Below are 25,794 nucleotides of genomic sequence, written 5' to 3'. Positions count from 1 at the left end.
GGGTATGCGCTACTTTGCGGTTTTTCACTTATCACGGCGGGTTCTGGTCCCTATTAACCGCGAAAAACGATGGAATACTGTACACTGTGGTCATGATGGATCATCCAAAGTTTATCCAAACAGCTATTCAAGTCATCTAGTAAAAATGTAGTTAAAAAAAAAAAAAAAAAAAAAAAAAAAAAATATATATATATATATATATATTTTTTTTTTTTAAATATCGCAATATAATATCACAATATATCGCAACCCCCCCCCCCCCCCCCCCCAAATCGCAGCAATAGTTTTTTTCCAATATCGTTCAGGCCTAATGTAGAGCGAGTGAAGGGCCCCTTCAGGGAACTCAGACACCAGGCTTTCACTAGCACTGTCGCACTTGTCGCTGCGAAAGTGCAGTATAGCTGCGTGTGCTAAATCTGTTGGCCCTCTTGGGGCCCCTGCTGGCTTGTGGCCCTTGGCAATTGCCTGGTTTGCCTAATGGGACGCGACACCTCTGACCAGAGCAACGACATCTGATTCAAAATTGTAAATTCATATCGATGGACATTTGACCTGTGATAACCCTTGGGGGGTGTGGTGGCCATGTGCGTGCTCAGTAGCACTTCCGAGCACAATTTGATGGGGAGCTAAAATTGACTGAACGGCTTATCCTTGCACGTCTCATTTCCACACGGTGCTTTTACTCATTTCCAGATTGGTTAACACACATAAAATTGTGCCTTAACATGTCACAGGCAACTTTTTTCCTTAACTGATCACGTTGCTCCACATATGGGACATGCCAGAGTGAAACAGGAGGCAGAAGACAGGATGTCCAAAGTGCGGGACCGAGAACAGTCCCCCTAAACCCCTCAAAAAAAGGATAAAATAGGTGAATTTGTGGATGCTAAAAACCAAATATTCAGACTCAATACAAACGGCAAATATATTCATCAGCAGGATACTGTGAAAAGTAATGTTAAGAAGTCTATAGTAATTATTCCAACTCAATCGATATCAGATTATTTTCACACTGGTTAGTCAACTGCACGTGCAATTTAACTGTAGCCATTTCCTTAATTTTATTGCAACCATTTTATTAATTTAAAAGGCATTGCCTCATCGTTTCTTCACATTTCATGTTATCTTTATATTTCCTAATCGTTTCTATCATTTCTATAGAAAACCTGCCTCAGGTCTATAAATACAAACAAAAATTATCAGTCTATTTGCATGGGAAGCTTGTATGTGTAAATAAGAAAATAAACTTTAAGTGCAAAACAACCTTTGCTCTGCAATTTATATCATTAGCATACAAGGGATTTCCAATATCAGCAGTACAGTTGAATAACATTAACTTTGATTACTGAACTAACAGTTCTTTGGTTGTCAACCCACTGGAACAACCTACCCTCTTAAGAATGCCATTTGAAAATCACACCTGCGAATGCGCAACCCCTCTGCAATGAAAGCAATCCAGCCAGCAATTCAAGTCATTTTAGCTCTCAAAAGGGTGAGAGGCTGACTTAAGAGCAAATGTGATACGACCTTGTGTATTGTGTATGGGATGCACCAATAATAACAACAGCCAAACATACCCAGCAGCAGACAAGACAACAAAAGCAGAAGTGTGTCAATAATTTTCTTTCAGAGTAAAGTAGGCACAACTCCTTACTTTGTGTGCTGTTGTTTAGTCTGTGTGCACGCTGAATGCAGAGTCAAGGCATCTGTTTTCAAGTGGCTTTAATCTAATACACAACGTGAGAGTAATGGGAATATTGCATTTTTTATTTCCATATGAAATCTAACACCGTTTGTCTGATTGTCTGTTGCACTTTTGGCAAAACTAGCATATTTTAATACTCAAATGCAATGGGAAATGGTCAACAAGTGTACCTGGGTGGTTCGCATGCAGCTAAGCTAAACTATGTCTTTCAAGATTTTAGGGATATAGTGTGAAATAGTATATATATAGTATGAAAACCTGAAATATTTCATTTTTAGGTGAAAGATTGTTATGTCTATTCATCCATCAGTGTGGCCCAGGCCTTTATTTGTTACCAAAATAGTATTTTGTATGTTTTTTAAACTGATATTTGAGTCATCAATTCATTACGGTAATGTGCCTATGAAAAGCTTTGATGTTGTCACCTAAATACAGCATCGTATTTTATTATAAAATACATACATTTGTTTAAAACTATATTATTAGCAGATTATGATAAACTACAATAGTTCTTTGTATAAAATTTTTAAAGGAAAATCAAGCGTCTGTCATTATTGTTGCATTGTTCACAGTGTTTTTTAAATACCGTAATTTTCGGACTATGCCGCTACTTTTTTACTTCCTCTGGCTTATAGTCCAGTGCGGCTTATTTGTTGATTTATTTGGGTTAATAGGCAAAACTTTATTTGACAGCTGCATCATAAGAGTGTCATGAGACCGTCATAATTATGACACTATAATGGGCATTACTGAATGCTTATAATGCTAACTCCAGTTATGTCCAGCTCTTTTACATTCATTCAAAAGTTAGATAATATGCTGGATATGACATCTGTTATAAGCATTCGTTAATGCTCATGACAGTGTCATGTCATAATTATGATTGTCAATTGCAGTCTTATAGTGACTCTGTCAAATAAAGTGTTACCAAATACCATAAGTAGCAATTAATGGAACTACTGCAACAGTAACTGAAGAAATATTAAGCACAGAACATAAATTTTGATATTTGCATCTGGAGCGCTGCAGTACATGCTAGGAGGCATGTTGGACAACAACAGTGTTGAAAGCAGGTGGCAGGTTGACTGTCTCCCCGAGGGAGCAGTGATGGTCAAATGAAGCTTCTTGAAGCAAAGATGTTGGTTCATTTGGTTTTATGACAGTTGTATGATGCCGCTGTCAAATGGAGTGTCACTGGTTAATATCTTTTGGTGTAGATATCGCATAATACAATTAAGACAGCTGCGGCTTATAGCCCAGTGCGGCTTATCTATGAACAAATGCTGTTTTTGTGCAAATTTGGTGGGTGTCGGCTAATTGTCAGGTGCGCCTTATAGTCCAAAAATTACGGTAGTTATTCTGAGCGTAATGTACAACAAAAAAGGCAAGACAAAAGATGGCTTAAAGTTAAGATTTTTTGACCTTTTTTGATATATTTAATTGTGGAGGTTGTGTTTATATATATGTCTACTTCCTCGCCCACTTCTTCTTCCTGACCCCTGACATAAAAGATGAGCTGTTAGTTTTGCACTTTGTTCCGGTGTTGTTAATGTGAATGTGATCCGAACTTTGAGGTTAAAAGCAAGGACCATATTTTTGGCAAACCCTTGTATCCTTAGCAATTACATTAACATATATGTGGCTTAACTGTTAGGGCAACCGTAACCATTATGAAAACACGTTTGATACCTCTGATCTGACTCCGGTGAGTCATATGATCCTACCCATACCAACCCTATCTGATTATTCTTCGGTTGAAGAAACTGTACGGAGGTGGTTATTATGTATAATTGTACCAATGTTACGTAACAGACTTTGAGAAGTCAATTTTCTATTATGTCCCCTTAAAATCTAAATGCTGCACTGAGACCTTAAAATAATCGACCGCTGTGGCAACCCATACAAGTGCTTAAGACTTCTGAAATTATTTTCTCTCCTCTTCTAGACGGGTGAACAGCAAAGGACTGGCAATACAAAATACTTGGATTACAGGTACAACACACGCACGCACGTTTGCACCTTTCCTTTGATGATATCAGTAATGTGCAATTTAATGGTCGAAAGCATTTAATGTGTGCTTTATGTGCGCCAGCTTGTTGTGCATCCATCAAACCAAAGCACATCTAATCACACAATTAGTGCTCATTTTGGGCTAATTTCCTTGTGTGGATTCATCACCATCAGTGACTTGGTAATTGGGACAAAATCAATTGTCACCTCACTATCATTTATTAAACACACACACTCTCTATTACATTCACAAACGCATACAAAATGTGTACTAGCATGTCCAAAAATATGTAATGAAGTGATGTACTGCCATTAAAAATTGGCTTGTTAAATGACCAAAGGGTAGTTGAGCATGATTTGTTCTGACCATAATCATCTGTTTCCATCTAGATGAGTTTTGGGTTTTATTCTACAGGAAAAAAAACCCATCAAAACTCTTAGTGCCATTATTAGATGAGTCAAGAGTCAATAGGCATTTTTCATCTTTCTGTTCTCAATTTATTTTATATATATTTGTATGTAAGCAGTAATAAATTTCATGATTTACATATGAAACACAGATGCATGATCAACTGCTTCCTAAATACACTACCTGGAATATATATGTGCAAAATAACCTATACATTCCACCTAATACGATGTTAGCCCAATGGCATTAAATGCATTTCTTTGTATTTGCAAGGCAGGATTTTTGAAGAATGAATAAAATAAAACCTTTAGCGTTTCCACTCCCTGCACATTTCAACTTATGAAAACACACTCTGAACAACAAGCAAATTGTAAATATATTTAAAAACAAAACAACTGCAAGTATTGAACTAGAAAATGCATTTTCTGGAGAAACCATGATGTTAGCTTTGCTGTGGTAAGTAAAGACCTAAGAGATTTCCTTTTAATTTCGGGGCGAAATGGAGTATTTTCCTGTTAATTTGAGGGCATTTCAGTCGTGTTATTAATAACAGTGTTAGGAGTATCATAGTGTTTCTAACGGGGTTTAATATTTTCAGCAGTAATGAGTATCTGATTAATTGCTTTTCCCATCTTTGCAACGCCATTACCGTTACAGAGGATATGAAGGGGCGCATTACTACAATTTAGTTGAATGAAGCGCAAGTTGTCTGATTTTTTTCACACATTCGCCTGCCTGCCTGCCCTGGAAAGAGCAGAGCAGAGAGGAGGGAAGGGGTTGGTGACACCGTTGCAAACACGATGATGATGATGGGTGGCTCAGAGTGTTAGCATAGCATTTACGTTCTCTTTAGCATTAGAATTCAACGTGGGAGCGTCATCTTAAACTCTCGGGCAACATTTTATTACATACATTTTACATACAGTTCGTAGGGTCCAGGCAGGTACAATTAATTGAAATGAATGTAGGATACTCTTTTCCTGCTGAGAGCATCATCACCAAGTTGGTGTTGTCCTAGTAGACACTACAATATTATATTTTTTTAATACCAAAAATAATCACTTGCTCTAAACTTTTCTTGAATTACGTATCCATGAACCTTGTGTGATGTTTGTTTTCTTAATCAGAACAAAAAGAGCAAAGAGCCAGAAGATTCAGAGCCTCACCTGCATATTGAAAAATATAGCTATATATATTAGGAGTGTGACGATACACAAAAGTCACAGTTCAGTACGTACCTCTGTACGGTTGGGTTCAAAACAAAAAGTTTTTTTTCTCATAGCATTTGAAAGTTTATATACCGTTTCCGTTACAATCTTATATAGGTGATTTTTTTTTTTTTTTTAATTTTATTTTTTTATGTAAAAAGTGAACTGTTTTTTTTTTTTTTTTTTGAAGGAAAAAGTCAGTTCAACTCGATATACAGTAAACATCTTGGATGTGAAAGATGTTATAGAATGTAAAACGTAATAACGTGTAGAGCATGAAAAGTAATGTCAGTTATTTTTTTGTGTAACAAATTACTCTTACAATAAGGTAACTGAGTTACCAACTCCATTACTTTTTGGGAGAAGTTATTTGTAACTGTAACTAATTGCTTTTTTCAAGAAAGATTAACAACACTGCATTTTAGGGTCAACCTCTGTTGATATCCGGTAACTTCATGTTGATTGGGGGCATTTCGGGGTCAGTCCCTGTTGATATCGGGTCATTTCCTTATTAATAGTCGATACGTTATATGCCTTTAAGCCATTTAATGCCAGGCAGAGATCAGGAGAGTAGCCAAGAATTTTACTCAAGTAAGAATAGTGTTACTTCAAAATAACATTACTCTAGTAAAAGTAGTCACCAAAAAAATGTACTCAAGTACAAGTCAAAAAGTATTTGGTGAAAGGAATACTCAAGTAATGAGTAACATCGTGAGTAACTGGTAATGATGTTTCACTTTATTTTTTTTCAAACGGTGGTAGTTTTTTTTCAGCACAAAATTATCTATACTTAGTTGTTATTATTATATTTGACTATAACCTATTATATAATCACATTGAGCGAAAGAAATACCCCCCCAAAAAACAAACAAAAAAAAAAAACATTGAATTCCAGCAAGAGAATAAAATCTACACAAGTAAAGCATCATTTATTTCTATTAGGATATTAAAAGGATCATATTTTTGGTTTTTCGTGATCAATCTGTGCCAAATAAATATTGGGAGAGAGGTTAACCCTTTAAGGTCTGGGCCTATTTTGTCTGATTTTGCATGCCTTTGAAGTTGCCTTTATATTTCAAAGAAAGAATTGTTTACGATGGCCTGGTTTGGTCCCTTTTTTTGTGACACCTTGAACTTCATGTCCAAATTGTTGTTTCCTTCACTGATCAATTATAAATCATCATTTTGGGCCCAAAAAGACCAAAAATTCCAAAATCGTTTTGTCAAAATTTTTAATATTGATGTCCAATTGACAACCAAACATGCGTAACGAACCATTTTGAAACTTTGTAATATTTATTCAACATGTTAGGATGAACATTCAACCAAAAAAATTTAGAATAAATAGTCTTATATTTGACAATTCAACATAAACAACAGGTATAGCCATAGGCGTTTTTTGCCTTTATACATGCTCCAGTCAAAACAGGTTATATACAGCAGACCTAACAGTGAAGAACAGTGAAAAAATATATACCATCTAACACAAAAAGTGTTTAGAGGCCATCTCTTTATGAGTTTAGGTATTGCGGCCAATCGCCTGATGAAAACTATGTACACACAATCAAGCTTCTTGAACACACATTTATATACACAAATTGAGAAGATTGATGTGGGAAAAAAATATATATATATAACATTGGGGGGAAAAAAGCATTTTCAAAAATATTTACAATAAACAAGTTAAATTTTTTTCAGTCATGACACTCCGAAAAGCAGTTTCGTCCTGGAATTAGACACGGCTACATCACACAGCTCACACTTCCATGGGGTGTCGGTCCTCTTTCCACCCTTCCATTTTCATTTCACTTTGCTTTCATTGTCACTATAAATGTACATGAAAATAAGTCAGTATTTATGAAAATAATAAAGTATAAAATAAAAATATATACAGCAATAAATAATAATGGAAATCTATATGTATGACAATAGAAAGAATACCATAGCTGAATATGTGCTACATCCCTAATCTTCATATAGAAAGAAGAACACCACAAATTATAAATTCCTGCCTGGGATACCCACAGTGCACGTACGACTTTGATCTGATATGCACATTTTATTATTATATACACAAACACACACTTATATTGCATCAAAATTAACTTTGTCTTGCAATATCAAAAGAAACTTTCAAAAGAAACGTTTTCAGCATGAAAAAAAAGAGTGAGTTGGTTTACCTCTGCTCGTAGATGGCGTCACCCACGTGTTCAAATCCGTCACTATCTTCACTCGAGGACTCTTCCGAAGAAGACGATGATGACGAATTTGGACCATCCTCTTCCTCAAGTTGATCAGAAGCACAATTGCTTGCGCTAAATTTAGTTTTCCGTTCATTGTCAAAGTCACACAAAGTCGCTGCTCGATCCAGCAGTATCCAACTGGCCGTCGCTCGCCACCTCGCTGCTTCAGAACACTCCTCCTCCCTCTCGTTCGGTTGAACCTCGCACCGCAGTTATATTTATAAAAAAAAAAAAAAAAAACGCATTTTGTGCTTCCACTGTGACTTCGAAAGGGTTCGTTTGATTTGTGTTTTTTTCATGGAGCTTCCGTTTTGAAAAAGGACTAGAAATGATGGAAATATAGACATAAACAAATGATCCATGCAGCGTTTTAATGTTTTTTTGAGAGGACAATAAAACTATAAAACTTAAATGACAATATCTCACGTTCTAGTTGGTCGATTGACTTCAAATAATAACGAGAGTAAACCGCAACTTCCGCACTTTAAAACGAGACCAACCAACGGCATGTGGGTGACGTAATTAAAACGTGAGGGCGCTTCAAAGACGACGTGCGCTGAGGACGCGCCGGCGCGTCCTTCGACTCTCAAGGGTTAAAATCTGCAGTTTCGAGTCATGGTTGACGGCAGCGTTCTATTTCAAATATTTTATTTTTTTACAGTGTTTTTTTTACTTTGCTTTTTTTTTTACTTTGCTTTAAAGCGACCACATAATTGCGTGCAGGATAACGACGTTCAACAGTCACTTCCGATTTTCCACTTGTGGAAACAGGTTCCAATACCGTTTCAGGTTCCGTTTGTGCATTGGTTGAATTAGACACAATTACAGCAGGATTGTTTGGGTTTGACACATCCGGTAAACTAGACATTTCTGGTATTTTTGGCACATCCGGTAAGCTAGACATTTCTGGTATAATTACACTGCTAGCATCATCACAATCAATAGGTTGTCCCAAGTCTGAGCCTTATTAATACAGATTGAAGTGCTTTTCTTTTTGTGAACATTATTTTTTTGAGAGATGGGAATATTATTTTTGCTGTGCTTTCACTAAATGATACTTATGTTTGTTGTGAAGGAGTTGCCTAAGCTTATGCCAATAAACGGCGGGGTCCGATGAATGCCTGTGTCCACTCGCCTTTCTCTGCTTCTTAGCTCCCAATGTGCAAAAAACGGCGTCATTGTAATCTGTTTGAGGCAATGCATGAGCGGGTCATTCCGCGCTTGCGTTAAATGTGTCAAATATTTTAATGTGATTAATTTAAAAAGTTAATTACCGCCCGTAAACGCGATAAATTTGACAGCACTAATTTAGAATAAAGAGGAAAAATGTAATGACTTATGTAGCCCAAAGTAACAGCAAAAGAGCAGCATTTCTTCTTCACAAATCTACACATGTAAAACTAAAAAGTATGGCAGAGTAAAACTACCCTTAGAAGTACATTTTTCTCAAAAATTTACTCAAGTAGATGTAACGTGTTACTACCCACCACTGCTGCCAGGCATTTGACAGCAGTTTCTAATACTTCCAGCAGTTTTCAAGCATTTCCATTAATCTCTCAAGACTGACAGAATATTTTGTTCTGTCAGAACATAAGCAATGAACATTCCCAAAAAACGGGAATAGACTGTTCTTTTCACCAGTTTGAAGTTTTGCTTCAAGCTCTTTTCAAACTTTGGTAACCAACAATCAAACACTGAAAACACTGGTTTGTGGCAAAAACCATAGAAAAATAAGCTTCTTGTGAAAACATGGTAAGCAGAATATTGAATAATGTTAATAGTTTTTGCCTGCTTGACATCTTGACACTATAAACAACAAAGACAGCGATAGGTTTTTGACTTGCCATAGGGCTCGAACTAAATGAATATCATTAGGTTGCTGTTCATGCCGTTTTTCATGCACTCCATGAACTGCTTCATCTCTTCTCACAATTGTGACACTCATTTTCTACGACTGTGACATACACTACACCAGTACTTCTCAAATAGTGGGGCGCGCCCCCTGGGGGGGGCGCAGAGCAATGCCGGGGGGGCGCATGGGACCTCAGGGAACATGCTTTTTTTTTTTTTTTGCCATACTGGAATAAAGTGTACTTGCACATCCACTGAGTGGGTGGCAGTGGCGCTTTCATTTTCAGAGTGCGCGCAGTATTTTTGAACTAAGGAAGAGCACTCAGCACACACAGAAAACGGATATGAAGAGCAGTGTGCTGCCGCCGTTTTCGAAAGCCATTTTCCGATCGGACTCACTCACGCAGCGACCCACTGTCTTGTCCGGCTCTCACATCGCCGCCCGAGAAGTGCCATTTTCGGCTTGGGATCATCACGACAACCGCCCTCACCTACGGTTCTACCTCGGCCGCCGAGAATGCGCTTTTTTCGTGCCGTTTGCCTTTTAGCTTTGACTTTTATTACAGTGGGTGATGAGGAAAGACCACTGTTTACTGTGTCTAAAAATAATTATAGCGGACAGCCAGAAGCCAAATCAATTAAGACGCCACTTAAAGACATTAGACCCCAATCTCATTGATAAGCCGCTTGATTGTTTTTCAGTGAAAACGTGCCGAATATTGCCAACAATAGTCCTGCTTTGTCAGTGTTATATATCAGTAAACCAGTGAGTATTGTTAGCATGCTCATTGCAAAATAACTCCACACCATTGCAAAGGAGGTAAATACTGTGAGCAGCAAAAATAAAAACAGTCCTTCTGTCCAAGGAGACTTTTTTTCTTTTATTCAGTTTTGTTTTTTCGGTCAAATATTTTTAGCATATTGTCCTCATGAGTGAATGTTTCTAATCAATTTTAATTTGTTATTATTTACTGATTTTATTACATTTTATTTTTCTGTATCAAATGGTCAAAAATGTACCTTGAGTGTATTTTTACAGTTTGGATGTGACTTTTTTTGAAATTCAGGCAAATTGATGTGCGTCAAGTCTTCTCTGTTACACACAAAACAATGTTAATAATGTTTTACTTTATTATAAGTTGATCTATGTTACTTTTTTTCTTTATTAGAAAAAAAAGGACACAATGTTAGGCAGATGCGTATTTATAATAGCAATTTTATAGACAAATTATACTATTTACAATGGCGGCAGAGAGTTTGGGGGGGGGGGGCGCGAAACATTTACGTCTTCCTTGGGGGGGGCGTAACAGAAAATAATTGAGAAGCACTGCACTACACCTACAGTATACACAGTACAAATGTTTTCCTCATATAAGTATATTTTGTCATTCCTTGCCCCCAGGAGAACACTGCATGCAACAAACAGAATTTTAATCAAATATTAGCATTTTATATTGAACCAAATAAGCCCAATTTAGAATTAACCACTAAATGGCAGTCCTCTAGAGTCATAGACACGACATGCAGGATGACAATGTTGGCTTCCATAGTGCACTCTACAGTACACTTGTCTTCCTATTCTAGCGCTGGCATTTCACACAGACACGATTCCTCTTTTCAACTCCCTCCGCTGCCAGCTTAGCGTCAGAACAACAATAGCCCCCTTGCTGCGTTAGAGCACTTTGTACAGGGGGAGAACAACATTCCCACCTTGAACTGCCTGAGCGAAGAGTGACAGCAGCGGAAGCCGTTGATGTCAGGTTTCTAATCACGGAGGATTATAGTGTGCCGGCGCCTGTGTCACTCCTGATTATGGCACAGACACCTAGAGACAATGCTGCAAGGAGGAAGACTTGTCTTTTCAGAAACACCCTAAAATGAACTGGAAATCCAAAGATGTTTTTGGCGCAGTATTTTACTTATGGTATATGCCTATGAAAAAAATCTACAAGGAAAAAATCATTTTTTGAAGTTTTCATTTCCTTTCATAACATGACAGCACAATACGCACAAAGCACGATACATCACGCAAACCACACAACACACACAAAATACAACCCAGGACACACAAAACGCATGTTTCAAAAGGTGTCATAATGACATCATTCTAAAGATTTCATATTGTTTTCAAGAGTGGCAAACAGTCTGCCAATATTTTAGCAGGGACATAAAAGTAGAAGCCACGTTGCTTTTCCTTTATCTTGACTGTGGCTTAATCTTTTCTATGATGTCTTTCATTTTGAAACTTCGTATGTGTGTGTATGAAAAAACAACAAAAAGCTAGATCGAAGCATGATAAAATATTCTATCTTTATGTGTGTTCGCTCACTTACAAGTAGTCTGCTAAAATAGTCTCAGCAGTATGTCATCATGACAGCCTTTCTACTAATGAACTGGACCTTTTTGTCCATCTTCACCTCACCAGCCTATTGCTGAAAGTGATAGCATCGCAAGCCTGTCTCGCCGCAGAGATAACACATTTCAATTTGGGCTTTACATCCTTTGTCCCATTTTGGCCAAAATATAGCTTGAATTTAGCTCAGCTCAATAAAAAACTCTGAACATTGCAAGTGTTCTCTTAAACAGAAAGAACACATCTATTTATAATTAAAAAATCAAAAGTTAATAATACATGATGATGCCTTGGATTATACAACACTTTTTTGGACACTCAAAGATTTTTCTTTCACTCCGCACTTGATGGTGGTAAGCCGCTACTGTAGTAGCCCTGGGGCAGCCCAATAGAAGCGAGTAGGGATGGGAATCGAAATCCGATTCCAATTCCGAACCAGTTCCTAGTGTTTCGAGGCCTCGACATCACAATGAAAAAGCCTTAACGATCCCTTTCCGATTCCTAAAGACGCGTATTGCGTCGTCACGTGACGTGACACGTCTTGTTGTCCGGACGCATCAAACTAGCATGGCGCCAAGAACCACTCGCTCCAAAGTTTGGCTACACTTCACCAGGAAGAGGGTGAAAATGAAAGGTTACGATGGTTTAGCACGAGCATTGCTGCCGTCAACATAACAATGACAGCGCGTAGGTTCAAATGCTTGAACGTGTGTCTTCACTTCACGCGGAAAAATTACAACAAAGCAACTTGCAGTCATTGCAAGGTGGAGAGAACTGCAGCGGGAGGGAATACGACTGTACTGTCCTCACCAAGACGCTAAGGCTCAGTCCTGGCTATACAGCGAGCTAAACTCCCAAATGACGATGCAGAAGATGTTGTTATAATATGCTGACTTTATTCAGCCTCCGTATGACACCGTCACTCTAAGAATGAAACTAAAAATAGAAATGAAACAAATCGATTTCGTCCCCAATAACAAACAGGTTCGCATCAACGTAAATCAGCGATGGTTAGCTGCTAATACAGTAATAACACAAACGGTTAGCATGCGTTCGCTAGCATTAGCACTTCGTTCGAACCACTACACAACTGGATTTAAGTGTCCGATCGCGAGTGGAAACACACAACAACAACACAAAAGATGATACATACAGGCGTTGCCTCTGTAGATATTTTACAAACATGAACGAAGAACGTAGGCTCGTAGCAGTTTTTCCTTCTCTCACTAACTCGCTCACTCGCCTGGATGCTTTGTAGCTGCACTTCTTCTTCATATGTAAGCACACGCTTCTTCACTTGAGCACGTTCTTCTTCGCGTGAGGAAGCGCAAGGGCGCCCCCACTTGAGTATGAAAGCACACTAAAAATGAAAGGCATGCATTTCAATATAATGGTAAATAATACACTTTACCACATATTTCCAAAGGCAGGACAACGACCTATATGCCAATATATACCAATTTTTTAAAAATTATTTCTGTTAGAAAAGTGTTTCAGTAAAATGTTACACATTCTTGTGTATTTGCCACTTATTTCCACAGTTAACATTGAGACCTTGGGCCTCTTTTGACCTCGTTGTGAGTTTGTAAGGTTGTGACTTCTGATGAGACAAACTCGATGCCAATCAAAACGTTTTTCTTTTTCCCCAAATTAGAATCGATAAGAGAATCGATAAAGAATTGAATCGTTAGGCAATATCTGTTAATAGAATCGAAATCGTAAAAATTGTATCAATTCCCATCCCTAGAAGCTAGGCAGCCATGGGCCCTTCCAACCACCCTCCGACCACTGTCTCACACTCAAAGAGGGTGAAGTATCTCGCCTAAGAAAACAACGACAATGGGCACAGGTGGGACCAGGAATCGAACTATTGATCCTTCTATCAGTGGACGACTCGCTGAACCATTTGCACTACCGTCACTCCTTAGGAGTTTTAATAATGGGACAGTGCTTTTGTAGTAATCTTTTAAACAGTTTTTTAATATAACATTAAAACAAAAAATGTGATCATCGTACACTGACAAATGAACTCCATTGATGCAATAGACCAGGGGTCTCCAAACTATTCCACATAGGGCCGCAGTGGTTTCAGGATGTCATTCCAACAAAACGACACCTTTTCACCAACCTGATGTCTCACAAAATCAGTTGACTGCAATCAGGCGTTGCTTGTTTTAGCAGAAACCTCATTGGTTAAACCAGGAGTCCGGAACCTTTTTGACTGAGAGAGCCAAAACACCAATCATATTTTACAATATGATTCTATGAGTCTATATAGAAATACTGTATATATGTTCTGTTGCCAGTTTGTCCAAGTCCATTTTGTGAGCACTTTTTTTTCGTGATCGCATTTGAATGCATCATGCAGTAGCGAGAGTGAGAGCACGCTAGGCTTTTATGAGCAGTCGCCGAGTTGTGATTGAAATAAATCTTTATAAATCTACACCAAAGCCTGACATCGTTACTTGGGATGTTGAAATCGTTGCTCAGTTGTGCACTCACCACTTGGAAAATAACAAATAGAAACATGGTGTGGTGCTGCGTATATTGCCTGGAACAGGAAACCCCAACCAGAGGAGCGTGTGCATAACAGTGGCTGAGACAGATGGAGCCTATTAGGGCAGCCGTATGTTGAGCCTTGCTTTCCTGAAAGTGGCGACAATTTTGACGGATCAAAAACTGAAAATTAAACTGATCGGGTGCCTCTGTGTCTTTAGGGTACCACGCAATTCACGTTAGCAGGGTTTTTGCACCACTGCTCCACAAAGATCTTCTCTAGACCAATCAGGTTTCTGGGCTGTCCCTGAGAAACGCAGAGTTTGAGCTTCCTCCAAAGATTTTCTTTTGGGTTTAGGTCTGGAGACTGCTCAGGCCCCTCCAGAACCTTTATATGCTTTTTACAAAGCCACTCCTTGGTTATTATGGCTGCTTCGAGCCACTGTCATGTTGGAAGACCCAGTAAAGACCCATTTTCAATGCTCTAACTGAGGGATGAAGGTTATTACCCAAAATCTCACAATACATGGCCCTGGTCGTCCTCTCCTTAATACAGTGCAGCCGTCTAGGCCCATGTGCACGCCAAAAGTATGATGCTACCAGCCCCATTCTTCACAGTAGGGATGGTGTTCTTGGGATTTTACTCAGCATTCTTCTTCCTCCAAACAATATGAGTGGAATTAAAAACAAAAAGTTACATTTTGATCTCATATGACCACATGACTTTCTCCTATGACTCCTCTGGATCAACCAAATTGTTGTTGGCAAACTTAAAACAGGCCTGGACATGTGCTGGTTTAAGCAGGGGAACCTTCCGTGCCATGCATCATTTCAAACCATGACGTCTTCGTGTATCACCAACAGTAACCTTTGATATGGTGGTCGTAACTCCTCTCAGGTCATTGACCAGCTCTTCCTGGGTGATTCTTGGCTGATTCCTCACCATTCTTAGGATCATTGAGACCCTACGAGCAGGGCCGGCGCTAACTATTTTGGTGCCCTAGGCATAAATGCTTTGTGGTGCCCCCCCCCCCAGCCCCCCATCCACCCCCCAACGATAGAAATGAACAATATCTGAACATTTGTAAAAATTAATTATACAGTGCCTTGCAAAAGTATTCGGCCCCCTTGAATCTTGCAACCTTTCACCACATTTCAGGCTTCAAACATAAAGATATGAAATTTAATTTTTTTGTCAACAATCAACAACAAGTGGGACACAATCGTGAAGTGGAACAACATTTATTGGATAATTTAAACTTTTTTAACAAAAAAAAAACTGAAAAGTGGGGCGTGCAATATTATTCGGCCCCTTTACTTTCAGTGCAGCAAACTCACTCCAGAAGTTCAGTGAGGATCTCTGAATGATCCAATGTTGTCCTAAATGACCGATGATGATAAATAGAATCCACCTGTGTGTAATCAAGTCTCCGTATAAATGCACCTGCTCTGTGATAGTCTCAGGGTTCTGTTTAAAGTGCAGAGAGCATTATGAAAACCTAGGAACACACCAGGCAGGTCTGATACTGTTGTGGAGAAGTTTAAAGCCGGATTTGGATACAAAAAGATTTCCCAAGCTTTAAACATCTCAAGGAGCACTGTGCAAGCCATCATATTGAAATGGAAGGAGCATCAGACCACTGCAAATCTACCAAGACCCGGCCGTCCTTCCAAACTTTCTTCTCAAACAAGGAGAAAACTGATCAGAGATGCAGCCAAGAGGCCCATGATCACTCTGGATGAACTGCAGAGATCTACAGCTGAGGTGGGAGAGTCTGTCCATAGGACAACAATCAGTCGTACACTGCACAAATCTTGCCTTTATGGAAGAGCGGCAAGAAGAAAGCCATTTCTCAAAGATATCCATAAAAAGTCTCGTTTAAAGTTTGCCACAAGCCACCTGGGAGACACACCAAACATGTGGAAGAAGGTGCTCTGGTCAGATGAAACCAAATTGAACTTTTTGGCCACAATGCAAAACGATATGTTTGGCGTAAAAGCATCACAGCTCAGCACCCTGAACACACCATCCCCACTGTCAAACATGGTGGTGGCAGCATCATGGTTTGGGCCTGCTTTTCTTCAGCAGGGACAGGGAAGATGGTTAAAATTGATGGGAAGATGGATGCAGCCAAATACAGGAACATTCTGGAAGAAAACCTGTTGGTATCTGCACAAGACCTGAGACTGGGACGGAGATTTATCTTCCAACAGGACAATGATCCAAAACATAAAGCCAAATCTACAATGGAATGGTTAAAAAATAAACGTATCCAGGTGTTAGAATGGCCAAGTCAAAGTCCAGACCTAAATCCAATCGAGAATCTGTGGAAAGAGCTGAAGACTGCTGTTCACAAACACTCTCCATCCAACCTCACTGAGCTCGAGCTGTTTTGCAAGGAAGAATGGGCAAGAATGTCAGTCTCTCGATGTGCAAAACTGATAGAAACATACCCCAAGCAACTTGCAGCTGTAATTGGAGCAAAAGGTGGCACTACAAAGTATTAACGCAAGGGGGCCGAATAATATTGCACGCCCCACTTTTCAGTTTTTTCTTTGTTAAAAAAGTTTAAATTATCCAATAAATGTTGTTCCACTTCACGATTGTGTCCCACTTGTTGTTGATTGTTGACAAAAAAATTAAATTTCATATCTTTATGTTTGAAGCCTGAAATGTGGCGAAAGGTTGCAAGATTCAAGGGGGCCGAATACTTTTGCAAGGCACTGTAGTATTATGCAGGCCCATATTTAAAACACAGATACATGATAACTTTAATATTATACCTTTATAGACATGGACTGATAGGGCACCATAGAAACATTCTGGACATAATGTGGAAACAATGAATATGAAAGGGGAAATCTACATAGCTTTAAGATTTTTTTTTTTTTTTTTTCTAATTAGTTTCACCAGTAGATGTCGCTCTTGGCCTCTGAACCTCTCAAAAATCACTACGGCTTCTTACTAATGGAAAAATTTCGGTATCAACAGTCGTTGCATAAAACCACTGTCTCGTAACATTCCATTTAATTTTCATTGTGCAATGAATTTGCAAGTCACATCATTTCCACCACAGCGTTTTGGAGTGTTTTTTTGTTGTTGTTGTGCACGCTAATAAACCAATTATAACCCGATTTCTGGAGTTACCAGATTATTCAAGTGGTCATGTAAAGAGCATGATCCGCTATCCTTTATCTGATAAACACCGCTATTTTACGTCTCTGAGCATGTGTACAAATGGAAAAACGGATGTCGCTAGAGAGGCCTTAAGGACGCCAAACTGATTCGCTTTCAGCCTATGGGCCTACTCTGCAGTTAGCGAGCTTGGGTAACGCAATCGCCACACTCACATTTGAAGAGGTTCAGTGGGACAACTTCAAGCAAGCATGGGTTTTTGGTAGACATGGAGGAAGGCCTATGCTGAGACCAAGAGTTTTACGTCATGTACTTGGAAAGAAATCGAACTATTGACTTAACATGTAAACCAGGTTTTTCCTGATTATCACATCACTGAAGTGCACGTAAATGCGTCAAATCTCATTATTGTCATTACCTGGTTATTCCCAGTTATCAGATTATTGTAGTCATGTAAACGTAGCTGATAATAAATAAACAATTGTTTAAAAAAAAAAAACAAAAAAAAAACATTCTTACCTGCAAGTGATGCGCGGGCATCATCTCGCTGCTTTTTCCTCTTCTTTTTTTCCGCCCCCAACTCTTGTTGTCTTTTCGATGACATTTCCTTTCAACAATAAACTTCTGCCAAATTTGCGACTGAAGCATAATGGAGCAAACCACTAGGGAATTCAGGGGGGCACCAAAGGTAGACTGACGAGAGGGCCGCACAGGAGATTCTTTTTTTGTTTAAATAATGAGCCTATGTTACTTATATTTGTATTACTTGCATTTATCAGGCTTTACAAAGTTTATTTTAAATACTATATATTGTTGTTATTATTACAATTACTATTTTTTAGGATTTTTTACAAACTTGATTTTTTTTTTTGGTGCCCCTTCAGGCAGAGTTGGTGCCCTACGCGCAGTGCGTGTTATGCGTATGCGGAGTGCCGTGTCTGCCTACGAGGCATGGAGCCCCAATCCAAGGGAGATTGACAGTCATGTTTAGCTTCTTCCATTTTCTAATGATTGATCCAATGGTGGATCTTATATCACCAAGCTGCTTGGCAATTGCCTCATAACCCTTTTCCAGCCTTGTAGAGGTCTACAATTCTGTCTTTGGAAAGTTCTTTGGTCTTGAACATGTTAGTAATCGGAGTCTTCCAGATTGCATGGAGTGGACAGGTGTTTACAGTATATGCAGCTTACCACCTCAAACAGGTCAAGAAGTCTTTTAAAAGGCGACTAACAGGTCTTTGAGGCTCACAATTCTTGTGAATAGAAAGGTGGTCAAATAATTATTTGCAGCAGTATAATACAAATAAATTGTTAAAAAAATTATACACTGTGATTTCTGGATTTTTTTAGACTGTCTCTCACAGTGGACAAACACTTACCATGAAAATTTCATACCCGCCCATGCTGTATTTGCTAAGTGGGAGAACTTGCAAAATATTGGGTGTTCAAACACTTATTTTCCTCACTGTACAGCATGTCTGAAAGAGCAGTGCACTCTTTCATGTCGAGAAGGAAAACCTGTAGCAAAAGTGTAATAAAGATGGTCATCAAAAGTGTTGCAATACAATAGCAAATGTGCAGTTAGATCCTCGTCAGATGCTTTATCTTTTCCATACAGCTTATGGATTTGGATTGTGCCTGTATGTGCCAGCCTTTTCACCTTAAAATTGCGGTACAACGACAGTACAGGTGGGAGATGTTTTTTTTTTTCTCCTCCCCACCTTTTCAGTCATTAAAGCTTCACGAGAATGTGTTGTCATTGTGTCCCACAAGATACAGCTGGCTTTGAAAGGCGAACATAAAAGGGGAGAGAGAAATGGCTTGTCTGAGAGCGAGAGAGGAGAGCAACACACGACGGCGGCCTCATGAGTCTGCGGGTAGCATTGTTTGAAGTACTTTTATGTCTACTTTTTGTTGTAGGTTGTGGTTGTGAGAAGTAAGATTAAACTAACAGGGAGGCAGATAAATTTCAGGCCAGGATGAACCCGACTGAACTACTTTTGTGTATTGAGTAAAAGATTTGGAAAGGAATCAATTTGAAATAAGAGAGGGACATTTGACTAACTTTAATTAACCACCTATGGGAAATTAAACAAATAAAATAAAATATTGAGTCTGCTATTCCTCTATGAGGTTTACATTTTCTGCCAGAACAAAATGCATACATGTCACTGGTCTGTCAATTTTTGATGATTTGTCACATCAATTTTATATAGCATTGGGTTTCAAACTTTTTATAGCAAATATTACTTGCAAAAATACTTGCCTCTCCAGTACCGCCATTATGACCAGCATTAAAATAGTGTTACACTGCTGGCCAAAAGTATTGGCACCCCTGCAATTCTGTCAAATAATGCTCAATTTCTCCCAGAAAATGATTGCAATTACAAATGTTTTGGTAGTAATATCTTATGTATTTTGCTTGCAATGAAAAAACAGATTGGGAAAAATAATTAAATCATTTTATGCAAAACTCCAAAAATGGGCTGGACAAAAGTATTGGCACCCTTTAAAAAAATCATGTGATGTTTCTCTAATTTGTGTAATTAACAGCACCGATTACTTACCTGTGGCACATAACAGGTGGCGGCAATAACTACATCACACTTGCAGCCAGTTAAAATGGATTAAAGTCGACTCATCCTCTGTTCTGTGTCCTTATGTGTGCCACATTGATCATGGAGAAAATAAAGAAGACCATAGAACTGTCTGAGGACTTGAGAAGCAAAATTGTGAGGAAGCATGGGCAATCTCAAGGCTACAAGTCCATCTCCAAAGACCTGAATGTACAATGACCAAAAACACACTTCAAAAAGCACTAGAAGATGATTAGAAAGAAAGCACTACAGATGAGTCCAGACCTGAATCCCATAGAACACCTGTGGAGAGATCTGAAAATGGCAGTTAAGAGAAAGCACCCTTCAAATCTCAGAGACCTGGAGCAGTTGGCCAAAGAACAATGGTCTAAAATTCCAACAGAGCATTGTAAGAAACTCACTGATGGATACCAGAATCGGTTGTTCGCAGTTATTTTGTCTAAAGGTTGTGCTACCAAGTATGAGGCAGAGGGTGCCAATACTTTTGTCCGGCCCATTTTTGGAATTTAAAATGAAAATGATATCATTTTTTTTTTTTTCAGTCTTTGTTTTTTTCATTGTAAACAAAATAAATGAAGATATTACTACCAAAGCATTTGTAATTGCAATTATATTTTGGGAATATTGAGCATTATCTGACAGAATTGCAGGGGTGCCAATACTTTTGTTCGACAGTGTAAGTAATAGGCCTACAGGTTTGTCAAAAAAAAAAAAAAAAAAAAAAAGCAATAGTTTTACTCAACATCAATATAACTCACAGTTTGAATATTAACAATGTGCTTGAATATAGGAACACTGTACTTAAGGATTAATGGTAGTTGAATTAAGCTGAACTGATTTGAAATATTCATTTATTCATACATTTTCCGAGCCGCTTATCCTCACGAGGGTCACACGGGTGCAGGAGCCTATCCCAGCTCTGATTTAAAATAGTACATCAAAATTTGATATATACATAATTTTAAATCTAGATGGGAAAAGAAAAAGAAAATGTAAGCATTCAGATTTTTGGGAAAAATGTGTTGCATATGGATTTGTTTTTTACCTTGCTAAAAAAAATAACTACTATCAGGACTCATGAAAATAAGATTAATATATTTAATTGTTCATTAAGAACTACTGTGTATTACAAAGGTGAGTACACTCCTCGCCATTCTGCTGATATTTAAGTATACCGGTACCTTTAATGGGACAAGTCTGACAAAATGACACTTTGACACAATGAAAAATAGTCTGTATGTAGCTTATATAATAGAGTTAATTTATTTCCCCTCAAAATAACTCAAAATATAGCCATAGCCAAACCCCGGCAACAAAATTGAGTACACCCCTATGAAAAAAACGGACATCCCTAAATGTCCAAGTTGAGTACTGCTTGTCATTTTCCCTCCAAAATGTCATGTGACTCGGGGGCTTAGCCTGTTAGTGCTCGGACCATACGCCGCACTCTACATCAAATTGTTGTGCATGACTGTCACCCCAGGAGGCTTCCTCCTGGGGTGACAGCCATGCACACCAATTTGATGTAGATTGAGGCGTATGGTCTGAGCACTAACAGGCTGTCCCCCCCACCTCTTCAATCTCTGCAGTAATGCTGACAGCACTCCTGTAACGAGTGACATGACATTTTGGAGGGAAAATGACAAGCAGTATTCAATTTGGACATTTAGGGATGTATGTTTTTTCATAGCGGTGTACTCACTTTTGTTGTCAGGGGTTTAGATATTGATGGCTATATTTTGAGGGGGAAATAAATTAACTCTATTATATAAGCTGCACACAGACTACTTTTCATTGTGTCAAAGTGTCATTTTGTCAGTGTTGTCCCATGAAAAGATATACTTAAATATCTGCAGAAATGCGAGGGGTTTACTCACTTTTGTGATACACTGTAATAATTGTAATGTGAGCAAATTTTACTTCAGATGTGTCAATGAAACTAGTAGCACTTGGTGTTCATCAGTACACAAGAAGTAGCCCACAGTGGGGGAAAAAAAGGTTGGTTGTATTTTATTATTGCCTTTTCTGTAAAGTGGCTACACAGACGGATCTTATATTGCGACTACAGCATCTTCGACAAGAGTTGTTTCACTGCTGCTGTAAATTCTTATCTTTAAAAGCTTCCACAGTCTGAGCTATTGTGTTCTCTGTGTATGTTTTGGCCATTGTCTTCTGAATTAAGCAGGATTGTTGACTGACTGTCATTTCTTGGTGTGCTGGTTGACAGTGCACATTTAAATGGTCAGTGGAATTAGCAACTCAGGGTGAACCTAGCTAGTGCGATCTGATGAAGTTTGGAAGGTCCTATATTTTTAGCTTGTGATTTCGGATGTGAAAAATTAGGTCGACTAGTATGTGTAACGTTCTTGATGTTACTATGGCAATATCCTTGGGACGCAGACTCAGGACTCAGGTAAATTGTTAATCCTGTTCAAATAATGAAAACAAACACCAACAATCTGGAGCAGCAAAAATAATTAAATAATGTGAGCTCTAAATAAAAGCGGGCTCTCTTTAGATTTGGTCCCAAGTTACAGTTAAATGGGCAATTTTGAAAATCAATTCTGTGTTTTCCAAATTCTGCTCGCTGAACAGCGCCAGGTAATTCTGCATACAAGTGATGGGACGATACATTAAAACTCACAATATGGGGCTGTCCCAAACAACTATTTTTCTCCCGGGTTAGGGGTAGCAGACATTTTTTTTTTAAAAAATCTATTAGTCGACTAATCTTTTTCGTTTGAATGTATTTATTCAGATTTGACAGAAATATGTATATATATATATATATATATATATATATATATATATATATATATATTTTTTTTTTTAATTTTTTTTGTTAAATAATCTAGCAATTAGGTTTTTGTTGACACTTATTAATTCACAAACAGTTTTTGGAACTTGGAACTTAAATTCTTTATTAAAGTACAAATAAACATGTAAATAATAATAATAAATCACAAATAAACAATTAGGTCAAATGCTGGTAGCATTAATTGGTGCAAAAGACTGGAATGTAAACAGATTCAGAACACTCACTTCCCCTCTCCAACATCATTCAAAACAATTCTTAAAGTAAAAAAAATCAAATGATCTAGCCAATATTATTATAGTATACTCCTATATATTATAGTACTATAAATATATTTATATTTATAATTCAAATTATATAACTATTCAATACCAGTCAGATTTTACATAAATTGTGTCTTTTTAAAGCTATTCTTAGTGTAGAATCTGAATTCTGAAGGATGTGAGATTAACTCGAGAAATCGTTATTTATATGTTGAACATGACATGCTTTTATTTTGGAATGTTCACTGGAAGTACGTTTGCTAAACCGCTTAACCATTGTCACGGAACGCGGGCAGGCTGGTGGTGTGGACCCAAATGCAGGGAAACAAAAGGCAGCAAGGCAGGTGGCGATGAACTCAAAAAACGTTTTAATAATAACTAACAAAAACACAAAGTACAACCAAATTGGGGATCAAAAAGGCAATGTTCAAACAAAACTTACTTTATCGGAGGGACTAGTACACGAGGGCTTGGACAGGACTTCGACTTTGACACTGACAATGACGCAACAAGGAGTGAAAAGAAACTGGGAGCTTATATTGTTGGATTGTTTAGACGGAGAAGATCGCAAAGGTAGGGAGGGGCCAGGGCATGGAGTATTTTGAAGGTGATGATGAGGAGGATACAGATGACATATATATAGATGTGTTTCCTTCTTTTGTATGTCTGAACTTTACTTTTACAGCGTGTTGATGACCAATAAACATCTGTGAAAGGAACTGGAGTCTCATATGCCATCAACACACACGTTTACACACACAAACAAATATATGCACGTACGCATGCACGCACGCGGCCATAATAGGCTGTATTGGCACCATGGAAAAAGTGCTTAGAAAATAGATTTCGTTCCACTGAAATGGATCTACATGACCTCTGCATTGTAATTTACATACGTTGCTAATTACTACCAAAAAAAAAGTGCTACTCACGGTTTCCAGTCATTTTTTAGTAATTAGCGTTTTTGTGTCGGTCTTTTTTTTCCCCGTGGCGCAGTGATATTGATGCGGCGGAGTCGTATCGTCAGTGTGTGAAGCCATTTTAGGTCACGTGCACCAATAGGAGACGAGGATTGTTGCTATGGATTTGAAAAACAAACAACATGGCGGCGACCGTGTCAAGCTACGACACGAGCGAAGATGAACAAAAGATAAGAAAACCGCATTCGAAATGTAGCCAAAAGGCATAGAAACGATGCTATATGCATCTCTCATCTGTCCAAGGGCGGAAAAGGGCAGGAATTTGGCCGAAACGGCATGCAACTTGCTAAGCCTTCGTGGCTACGTCAGACAATGGCTTTCTCTCCAGGCTCCGTCGAAGGATCTTGCTGAAAATGCGTCGACTGGGATTTTTAACATTGACTCCAGGTAAGCCACACACACGCCTTTTGTTGTGAATAACTATGGGAGTTCAGGGGCTTCTGGTCAGATCACATATGAAGTTAAGACTTGCAATGTGAGTTCTGGGCTGTAGCGGTCATTATTATGATGTTAGATTGTTAACTTTGAGCAAAAAGTTCAGATTGACAGATAACATAGGTTTTTCATAGTATTTAGTTTGTTTAACTGTAGTTCCAAAAACCTATTTGATAATATTATTCAGGAAAAAATGGCAGAATAGACAAGCCTAGGTAATTTGGATTGGAAGATTATGTAAATATGATATGGATGAAACAGTTCACACATGGTTTATGTGTGTGTGCGTGTTTTTCAGTACTGAAACACCCTTCACTGACAGCTACAACTTCTTCTGTGGGACCGTCGTCCATTAAAAGATTAGAGTTGACCAGGATCTGCTGCGAATGGACAAGCTTGTGGAAATATGGCTTTATTGGGACCATGGAAAAAGTGCTTAGAAAATGGATTTCATTCCACTACGCTGGATCTATGCTTTCAATGCATTTTTTCTAAGCCAATACCCTTCTAACTTAGTCACCAGCCAGAAATGTATCTTGATGTGAATACACAAAACTACAGATCTAGTGTTGCTGTTTTTGCTTGTTTTAAGTGTTATATTAATTCTGGCAACACAAAATCTTTATAAAATGTCATAAACACATCTACCAAACATTTGAAACAAGTATTGGTGCCTTAGTATACACATAGGTGAATTCATGTAAATGAAATCAAATGAAATGAAATCAAATGCAAATGTAGCTAATTTCTTGAAGGAAACACTTCAAAATTAATGATTTGCACCCAGCACAATGAAATATATATTGAATTAAGCTAAAGGCTTATGTATCATATATTAAAAATATCACAACCTACTATGCAATGAAATATATAAAATAAAAAAATGAACACCATGATCATAAATGGCTGAAAATCAACCGAATTGCTACCACACCCTCCTAAATGTGAATCATGGCAAAAATGGAATAAGACAAAAAATTATAGGGTGATCAAAAAATAATGTGCCAAAATCGTAAGGTGATACTTAAAAAATAAAAGACATCACAAAAGAAGTGATGGACACGTGTTGAAGATAACTTCCAAGTTTTATTTCATGTTTCACAAGTGCTCAAATGTGAGCACACCCAGCAACACGGACAAAATCAAGCCACGATGAGAATTCCTCTCAAACTTGTGCATGTCGCAGTTATTGTCTTGATTGCAACTGTTGTTCGATATTTCACATCATCAGTACTTGCTGGACGTGTTGGTATGTTAAAGACAAAGTTCATTATCCATCTTTATGGCACATAC

The 25,794-nt window shown here is 38.2% G+C and overlaps 1 protein-coding gene across 3 annotated transcripts in view; it reads left to right on the top strand.

Annotated features, from left to right (window-relative positions):
• Nucleotides 1-25,794, top strand: part of tnr (tenascin R (restrictin, janusin)) — a 404,554-nt gene that overhangs the window by 184,760 nt on the left and 194,000 nt on the right. For all 3 annotated transcript variants that reach the window (XM_057857035.1, XM_057857036.1, XM_057857034.1), the window contains exon 3: nucleotides 3,651-3,697. The gene's annotated coding sequence lies outside the window, so the exon portion shown is untranslated. The remainder of the gene's footprint in view (nucleotides 1-3,650; nucleotides 3,698-25,794) is intronic.

This window comes from Corythoichthys intestinalis, chromosome 14 (assembly GCF_030265065.1).
Source record: "Corythoichthys intestinalis isolate RoL2023-P3 chromosome 14, ASM3026506v1, whole genome shotgun sequence".
NCBI classification, from domain to species: Eukaryota; Metazoa; Chordata; class Actinopteri; order Syngnathiformes; family Syngnathidae; genus Corythoichthys; species Corythoichthys intestinalis.
Note: the sequence above shows the minus strand (reverse complement) of the source record. Positions and strands in the feature narration are given on the sequence as shown.